We start from the raw sequence: 10,329 nt of genomic DNA on the forward strand, positions 1-10,329 counted from the left end.
GCATGGGGACCTGCAATCCTTCATGCTGCCACCTTGATAAGGTTACGTTCTACTTCGAATAATTAATTCTCACCTTTGCAATATGTTCAAGGCCAACAGCCAAACATATCTCATTTGCGTATTTTTGGATGTGCTGTATATGTTCCTATTACAGCCCCACAACGCACAAAGTTTGGGCCTCAGCGCCGACTAGGAATATATATTGGTTTTAATACACCATCTATTATTCGATATCTCCAACCCCTGACGGGTGAGATTTTCATTGCACGCTTCGTCGATTGTCACTTTGATGAGACAGCTTTCTCGCCATTAGGGGGAGTAAATTTGCCTGAAGCAAATGTTACCAAAAAGGAACTTTCTTGGGTTACACCAAATTTGTCTCATTTTGATCCTCGTACTAATCAATCTGAAGTTGAAGTACAAAGGATAATACATCTACAAGAGATTGCTAATAAAATGTCTGACGCATTTAATGACGCAGCGAGAGTGACAAAATCACATATACCTGCTGCAAATGTTTCAGCAAGGATAGATGTCCCTGAAGGACAAGATAAAAATACTGCAGCAAATGAATCGTCCAAAACACGTCTGAAACGTGGACGACCAATCGGTTCTAAAGATATAGTTCCCCGGAAGAGGAAAAACCAACCACAAGCAAGTAATGTTCTAGAAGAAACGAAAAATACACTCCTAGAAGTGGGTAAAACCCCAGAAGAGGCAGTAGCTCTTGAAGAGCATGAGTTATCTCCAAATGAAGAGATATCTATAAATTATGCTTGTAATGGTAAAGTGTTGAATCGAGATAAAATAATCATCGATGATATATTTGCACTTTCAGTGGCCACTGATATTATCACTGAAAATGATGATTATGAACCACATTCTATTGAGGAATGTCGGAAAAGGACTGATTGGGTAAAATGGAAAGAAGCAATCCAGACAGAGCTGAATTCACTGTCAAAACGTAACGTTTTTGGACCTGTAGTCCTGACCCCCAATGATGTAAACCCTGAGGTTTCAAATGGGTATTCGTTAGAAAACGGAATGAGAATAATGAAGTCATTCGCTATAAAGCAAGACTTGTGGCACAAGGTTTCCTGCAGAAACCAGGGATCGATTATGAAGAAACATATTCTCCAGTTATGGATGGAATAACCTTTCGATATTTGATCAGTTTAGCAGTTCTGGAAGAACTCGAAATGAACTTAATGGACATGGTCACTGCGTATCTATATGGAAAGTTAGATACTGACATTTATATGAAAGTCATTGAGGGATTTAAATTGCCTGGAGGCAACCCACGTACCATGTATTCACTAAAGCTTAATCGGGCTTTATACGGATTGAAACAAGCAGGACGAATGTGGTACAATCGTCTTAGTGAATATCTGATCAAAGAAGGTTATGTTAATGATCTCGTTTGCCCATGTTTATTTATCAAGAAAGGAGATGTTGGATTCGCGATTCTTGCAGTATATGTTGATGATATCAACCTTATAGGAACTCCAGAAGAGCTCTCTAAAGCAGCAGAATATTTGAAGAAAGAATTCGAGAGGAAAGATCTCGGGAAAACAAAATTCTGTCTTGGCTTACGAATTGAAAGAAGCACAAGTGGAATACTTGTTCATTAAACATTATACACTGAAAAAGTCTTGAAGCGCTTTAACATGGAGAATTCTTATCCGCTTAGTACTCCCATGGTTGTTAGGTCTCTCGATGCTCTGAAAGATCCATTTCGACAAAAAGAAGAAGACGAAACACTCCTTGGTCCAGAAGTACCATATATGAGTGCTATTGGTGCATTATCATACTTAGCTCAATGCACTAGACCGGACATTACTTTTGCAGTAAATCTATTGGCCAGATATAGCTCTGCACCAACTAAGAGGCATTGGGTTGGAGTAAAGCAAATTCTAAGATATCTGAGAGGAACAACTGACATGGGATTGTTTTATTCAAAGGACTTATCCGGTGGTTGTCAAGTAAAAGGATACACAGATGCCGGTTATATTTCTGATCCGCACAAAGGGATTTCTCAGACAGGTTATGTATTCACAAGTGGAGGTACAACTTTCTCATGGAGATCTAGTAAACAAAGTATGCCCGCTACTTCATCTAACCATGCAGAAATTATTGCCCTCCATGAAGCAACAAGAGAGTGCGTATGGCTTAGATCCATTATTGAACATATTAGAAGCTCAAGTGGTCTTGATTCAATCACAAAATCTCCCACAGTCATTCACGAAGATAATTCGGCTTGCATCGCTCAGATCAGAGAAGGATACATCAAAGGCGATAGGACTAAGCACATATCCCCTAAGTTATTTTACTCACATCACCTCCAGAAGAATAATGAGATTGATATCCAGAAGATACAATCATGTGAGAATTATGCTGACTTGTTCACCAAGTCTCTGCCTACTACAACGTTCAGAAAACTGGTAGATGGCATCGGAATGAGACGCTTGGATAACCTGATGAAGTAAGAATACATCGTTCCAAGATATGATATTCATCAGGGGGAATCTATTATCATGTGCAGGTTCATGTATCGCCATCTACGCTCTGTACTCTTTTTCCTTCGTCCAGTTTTTGTCCCAATGGGTTTTTCTGGCAAGGTTTTAACGAGACAGTATTTAGCGTATCCAACGTAACTCGGAATCTATTATTTGTACTATTTTCCTTCATCAGATTTTGTCCCACTGGGTTTTTCTGACAAGGTTTTTAATGAGACAATTATTCCAAGTGATGGTCATCCAAGGAGGAGTGTTATATGGTATGTGGTTGCCCATATAATCATTGGCTATGCAAAGGGATGTGGATGCCCATAAGATTATTGGTTTAGTATATGTTTTGGGTGCCTTTAAGATTATCTTCTTCTTGCCAAACTCATATCTATTGCAGCCCACCATTCCTATAATGCCACCTTCATGTGGTGTCATCTTGTGGTAGTTCCATATGAGAAGTGTCATTGCATGGGAGCTCCATATACAAAGTGTCATCTTGGTTGTGACAACACATCATGCAAGTGACAACACATGAGGTTATGTGTCACCATTCTACAACTCCATATGCAAAGTGTCATCTTGGTGGTGACAACACACCATGCAAGTGACAGCACATGGGTTATGTGTCAACTTCCTATTACTTCTCCCATCCTATAAATAGATGTACTTGGTGTATTGTTTGTTTGAGTTTGTAAGAGATAAGTTGGTAAGAGATGGAAAAGGTTTGGAAAGAATTCATCTAATAAAGTTTGGTTCAAGTTTATCTCTTTTGTTTTAGCATAGCTCATTACCTATATCTCTTCCCCTTCTCTTAATTCTATTAAATTGCATGCAAATATCGATACACATTGAAGCAAATAGACCGACAATTTACAACAAGGGCTTCTTTTTTTATTTAATTTTCTTATATATACATATATATATATATATATTATTTCTGTCTATTTTTTTAAACTTAGTCACCTTTCTCTTTTCTTAACTTCTTTAAGAACGTAAAATGAGGTGATAATTTTTCAAGATAGCGACTCTCATTTCATTGAATTAAAATTTACAAGTAATTTTTTTAGAATTCGAATGTTTATAAAACTAGTTATTTTTATTAAGACTATAGTCAGTGCAACTCACAAGTTAACAATAGTCGAGTTGGTTGAAAGTGTAGGTAGAAGTGTAGGTAGAAGATACATAAATCAATTGCTTGAATGTCATATCGCGATTTTTTGACAATTAAAGCTGTTTTTTGTAATCAAAAGTGCCCCCACAACAACAAAAAAATTCTGGGTCCGCCACTGCTTGTGTTTCCAGAGTTAGAAATAGAGGTGGTGAGATTAGGGTTTCCAGTGAGTTGTATAAACTAAAAAAATCCTAGAGATATCTTTGTTAGTTGTACTTCAATCATAGTGGAAATCATCGCATCATTGTTTATTGTGGAATACGCTTCATCAACTGAACCACATAAATCTCGTGTTTTGTGTGATTGTTTACTTTCTTTTTTGTGTATTGTTTGTTTTTGTCAAAAGGAGAATTCCAACGCAAAATGATTAACATTTCTCTCTCCATAATGTTTAACAACAAAAATTATGATTATAATAGGTGGATTCTTTGGGCCATTCTTAAAAATCTCAAGGGAATAAAGACTTAAAGAGTTTTTTTTAGCCCAAATATTTGCTAAGTTATATTTTGCTGCTTAATCTTCATCTTCACCTTTCCTCCACTATCACAACTTTCATGTGCCACCACCATTTTTGACAACCGGACACCTCAATGTCTCTATCTCTCGTTCTCTCTTTCAATGTGCTTCATCAAATGCTTTAAAATACGTTTTAAGGCCATTGCCATAAACATTCTAGGGTTACTAATTAGGTGGCCTTTTTAGCTTTCCTACATATCCCTCAAGTCACTTGAAGTTGTTTATAAGAATAAAATTTCGATTTGAAGTTATTAATACAAATTGAATATCTCCATCTCCACAAATTCTCTTTTTTTTTGCTTCTTCATGGTTATAAATTCGTCTGCTACATACTCCATCAGTGTCTTCAGAAATATTAACGTGTGATCACCTTTTTCTTACGAAATTTTCTGTAATAATCAGCTCCAAATTCATTCATGTTGTCTTATTTAAACCAAAAATAAATTGAAATCAAAGATTGACATATGGGAAAGCGTGAGTTCAATTTCAATTCTAGGGTTTTGATCCTTTTAAATGGTTTGATCATTTGTGGTTAATCTTGAATTACATACCGTTCATGAAAAGCCTAATAATTGATTACTTTTGGTTTATGAAGCTCGTTTGTTCACGTTCAGATTATTCTGAATTTTATTGTTGACTAATCTTCTACTTACGAAAAGTTTACAATGAATAACGAGAAAGAGGGTGACAGAGAGACAATTAGAGAGAGGGAGAGAGGGGGGGGGGGAGAGTTTGACATTGAGGACAGAGAAGGAGAGAGAAGGATATAGAGATGAAGATTAGGAGGCAAAATAAATAAGAAAATTAACTTTTGGATCTTTACTGAAAATGCCACCTTAATCAAAATCTATTGACTAAAGTCTTTATGCCTCGAACAATTTTCATTATTCTCCAAAGTCGCGGCCTTATAATAGTAAGATAATTAAATGAAAATTCCCAATGAGATCATCAATGAAAGTCCATAACAGTCTATCCATAACAGTCTATACAATGTCAATTGAAATATCAATGAGAATCCATGAATGTCCACAGACTCTCCATTGTTAATGAAAACGTACATCGATAGAAAGACTATGAATGTTTGTAAATGTCCGGATTGGCTACCCCAACAATTAGGAGTGTTACACGCTTGATCCTCATTGAAGTTGAAATCTTTGAGTATTTCATATTTATTTGTTTTACATGTGAGCACTTTCTTAGTAGAATCACGCTCTTTTCTAATATCTTTTCTTAATCTTCTGATGATTTTTTTCTCTTATGCAAATTTTGAGAAAGACGATACATAAAATGTTATCACTCGGATGATTCTTTTCTTAATCTTCTAATGATTCTAGAATCATTTTGCATAAATTTATTGTATATATAATGCCATTTCATTGGGTGTTTTGTTTGAGTTTGATTTCACTCTCAAATATTACATTTGCATCGTCTTATAATTGCACACGAGATAAATATATTAATATGTTGGGTTGGTGACTAAAGAAACTATACATTGTAGAGTAAGTTCTATTATTGGTCACAAATGGTTATAATTTTTATTTTACGTTTGTTATGTTTCCATCCTTTACAAGATTGATATGTATTAAGAATTTTACTATTCTTTTGATTCATTCCAGTTTTTTATTTGTACACGTGAGATGATGCAGTTTATCAGAACTTCAATGTCAAACTCTTAAAGTATTCGAAGATAACACCCGTGTCACCCGCGTTAGAGACACGGGTTATACCTATTTAAAGCACTATGAGTAGTGGTGGGAAAAAGACCCGGAAGACCGTTACCCGATCCGTTCAATCGAGATAAAAAGTGCCCATGGACACCCGATGGTCATAACGGTCAGTGCCCGACTGACCCGAAGAATTGGCGAACGGTCACGATCAAATTCTCTGTCGAAGGACGGCCCGCTAACCGACCAACCAATATGATTCGTCCAAATACCTAACCGGTATTATTGACCGAATAGCCCCACCGAATAACCCATCCTCGTTTTCAGAGGTTATAGGCCATCAGGTTTTTATAGACTTGTGATGATCGTTGGATATAGAAGACCAAACAGACCCCAAAGGCCGACTCTTTATAAACACCCCACCCCCTAAGTAACCTTAATTCTTTTTTTCTCTCTTTTCTTTCAAGGTCCACGTAAGTAAACTTAAATTCCTAACCTAAACGGTTGTTGGCTACAAGTCTTGGGACTCTCCATTCTCTCTCTGATTTCTGCATCTAGATTAGAATGTTTGATCAACTTAGTTCTTTTCCCTCTCCATTCACATTGTTCCCTCTCTGAATCTCTCGATCTGTTCAAAGGTTTTCATCGAGCACCGTACTATGAAGGTCTTTATAACTTTGTGTTATGGTTTTCTCTAAATCTTTAGTCCTTATTGGTTCGATTCATACTTAGTTACTTATTGCTTTCATTCATACTTACTAGTTCGATTCATATTTGCTGTTTGAGGGTTGCTTCATGAGGATTTGTTGTTCGATTAGCACATGTCTTAATTATATTTTGCCAAATGATGATCAAATTTATTTATTTTAATGATTATTTGTGTTTTGTTTTTATTAATATTTTTCATTTGTAACTTATAATTTGTAATTTTGTTTATGCGGTATGAAGATGAAATTATAAGTTTCTATAAATGTTTATTGGAAACCCCGAACCAAGATCGTCCGATGTCCAACTGGCTGGATAAAATAAATGGGCTTGGACGGTCAATAGACAAACAATTCTTGAAAGTGATCGACCGAGACCGCCCAAATAAATAGGTCGTCACCAACATTTTATGTATGAGTCGACCGATCTGATGAAGTTACGGCCGGCCCAGACCGATTCCCACCACTAACTATGAGTACACTAATTAATTTTAAGGGTCATTTTCTGATTGGCCTCCTAAAGTGTGACAGGTTTTCAGCACGACCTTCTATGTTTGCATAAATACCGAGATGACTCCCTTTTGCTTTTTGTATGCATTGACTAAACAATCAAATGTTAGTTAACAAATTGCTAGTTACAGGGGCCAAAATGATATGTTGGACGAATATAGTGGTCAAAATGGCTGGTTGGTAAATGTTGGGGCTAAAGTAGAAATAGCCCAAAAGGACATCTTATTGGAACAAGAAAGTTCTGGAGAGTCCGGTCTTTGTAGCCAAGATTGACCCGGTACAGCCGCCATGGCCCCTTGACGGTTTTTGTCTTGAATCTTTTCTACGACTATCTTATTGGCCTCTTTTCTCTCTCTTCTCTTTCCCATTCATTTGTTTGTTGTTCTTTCGTCTCTTTCCCAAATGAGATGATCCAGGAGAAACATCTTTTTAACACATAAAATATATATACATCGCCCAAGACCCTTTCTAAGGGTTGATTAATATTGTCGACAAATTTATGTCTCTACAGGGCATGTCAATATTATCAGTTCCATTACTTGCAATCCAACAGGCGGAGTTGGTACTCGTTGTACAAACAAAATGATTACCCAAAAACTAATTCAATATTACATCTTAATAATGGATATTCAGTTGTTATTTGGAAACTACTTGGGTTGTTACATTGGTTTTATATTATTGGCAATCTTGCATTAACATTTGCCTGATGCCAAAAGATAAATTTTTCTGACTCATCTTTTTGGCCAAACACTAGTTCAACTTATATTCTAGTTCTTGGAAATTGCCTTGTCTTAATCATTTACTATTAGTCACCTCTTTTTTGTTTTTGTTTTGGGTTATTTCCCTAATGGCCCCCTACTTTGTGACCAGCTTCCCGCCTGGCCCCCTACTTTACAAGAAATACCCATATGGCCCCCTTCCGTTATAACACCGTTACTCTCTCTCTTCCATTTCTTTTCTCTCTCCTCCAACATGTTTTCTCTCTCTGCCACCTCGTTAAAACCAGCCACATCATCGTCTTCACCGGTGGGGTCGCCGGCCGACCAAATTTCTGGCCGGCGACCTTCAAACTTTTTTTTTTCTCTCTCTCTCTAAAAAAAAAAAAAAATTTTTTTTTTAAAAAAAAATATCTCACCTCTCTCTCTCTAAACTCCGGCGAAGGAAAACTTCGCCGGAGTTAGGTCTGTTCATCACGAACTAAATGTGATCTACCAGAGTTAGTCAAGAAGGATCCGTCGTGTCCATCGAATGCGGCGGAAACCTACTTTATACTAAACTTCCGATACAAGTTACGTGCGCCCGATCCTATTCCAATACTGGCTCTGCCCGTGTTTATAAGAACTCGATTTATGATGCATTCCCTTTAGATATGTAACAATTTGACTTTTGAAAAATTATTGGTTCAAGTAACGTCGAAAGGAGATCAACCTATAATCACAACAAAAAAGAAATTATAATATTTGCCTAATGTTTTTTTTTTTTTGGTGAAAATATTATTTGCCTCGTGTGAACGCTTAAATTCTCCTTTCTCTTATGAATGGTTCTTTTTCAAGTGCTAACATGACAACATTATTGAAGATCTAGCCACCTGGGAAGTACAATTGGGCAAGGACATCAATATCTGGGAAGATAACTGGATCCTAGAAATTAATGGTCCTATACATAACAACAATCAATCTAGTCTGAACAAGGTTTCCCAACTCATCACGAATAACAACTGGAATGACGAGGTCCTCAATGCTAACTTTGATACAAGAACTCAAAACCATCCTAGTGAACAGTGACGACAAAGATCAAATCAAATGGAAGCTTACCGATTCTGGTAAGTTCACAGTTAAATCTATGTACCAGCACCTTAGCACCAACAATATCACTCAGGAACCTATCTCGCAGAACTGGAAGTTCATCTGATCTCTACCCACGGTCCCACGTATAAAGATCCTCATCTGGAAAATATGTACTAAATCTCTCCCAGTTAGAGAACGAATCGGAAAATACATTGACAACAACCTGCATTGCCCTAACTGTACTAAAATAGAAACCATTGAACATGCTCTTCTGCACTGTGCTCTAGCTAAAAACATTTGGTTTCACTTTAATATTATCTCGGAGAACATTACTTATATCTCTGATTGGATCTCCTCTTGGGAAAACTATTCCAATCTCTGTTACACCAGTGAAGATATTCACTTCGCGAATATTCTTTGGATTTTATGGAAAGTTAGATGTGACCACTGTTTTCAAAATGAGATGAACGATCTAAATAAAATTATAAAAATGATAGTATCTTATCCGAGAAACAACAAAATCACCGAGAAAAAGAAACAAAAATCCAATGAAAAATGGCAACCTCCGGGTTCTCAATTCATAAAAATTAATGTTGATGCATCTTTTATTAATGTAACATCCAATGTGGGAATCAGCTTAATAGCACACAACGCAAAATCCAAATTCATTGAAGCGCAAGTGAAAACATCGAGGGCGAGAAACAGTGAAGAAAGTGAAGTTATGGCAATATTACATGGTCTAGAATGAGCGAAATAACAGAATCTAAAGTCAATAATCATCGAAAGCGACAACATCAATCTTATTAAACATTTCAACAATAAGAAACATTCAGTCCACTGGCAATCTCTGATCCATATCAGAAAATCGCGCGAAATCAGAAGAAACTTCGAAATGGTGCAATTCAAATATACCAAGAGAGAACTCAACTCACAAGCAGACAAGCATGCCAAATGGGCCAGAAAGAAGAATACAAGTAAAAAGTGGATGTTCCTTGTATTTTAGTAGATAAATATTGTAATAACGTTTTTATTAATTAATGAAAAGCTAGTTCAACAAAAAAAAACATGACAGTTTCTTCTAATTTTTCTTCTTACTTTTCTTTTTCTTTTTTCTCATTACTATTTGTAGTCCATGTATATTTCTCGAATTGTATGTTATTAGGTCTTAACCTTTGCAGCTTCATAATCAAAAGATCATTATTTCAAGAGTCAACCCTGAGAGGTAGCTCAATAGTTGAATCATAGACTTTTTTTCTTTTTTTTTGATGAAAGTTGAATCATAAGTTAAACAAAAAAAAAAAAACAGTTGAATCATAGACTTATTTTACAAAGATTGCTAGTTTGAATTTTCTCAAAACTATTGAAATTCCACTAATTATTTAAATTCTATAACTAGACTAAGGTGCATGTACATGTGAGTTACCACCCCTCTTATATATAGAGAGAGAGGTAGTGGTTGTATATTTATAG

Source organism: Eschscholzia californica, unplaced genomic scaffold, assembly GCF_041429995.1.
Source record: "Eschscholzia californica isolate CP2 unplaced genomic scaffold, dmEscCali1.0.p SCAF_5, whole genome shotgun sequence".
Lineage (NCBI taxonomy): Eukaryota > Viridiplantae > Streptophyta > Magnoliopsida > Ranunculales > Papaveraceae > Eschscholzia > Eschscholzia californica.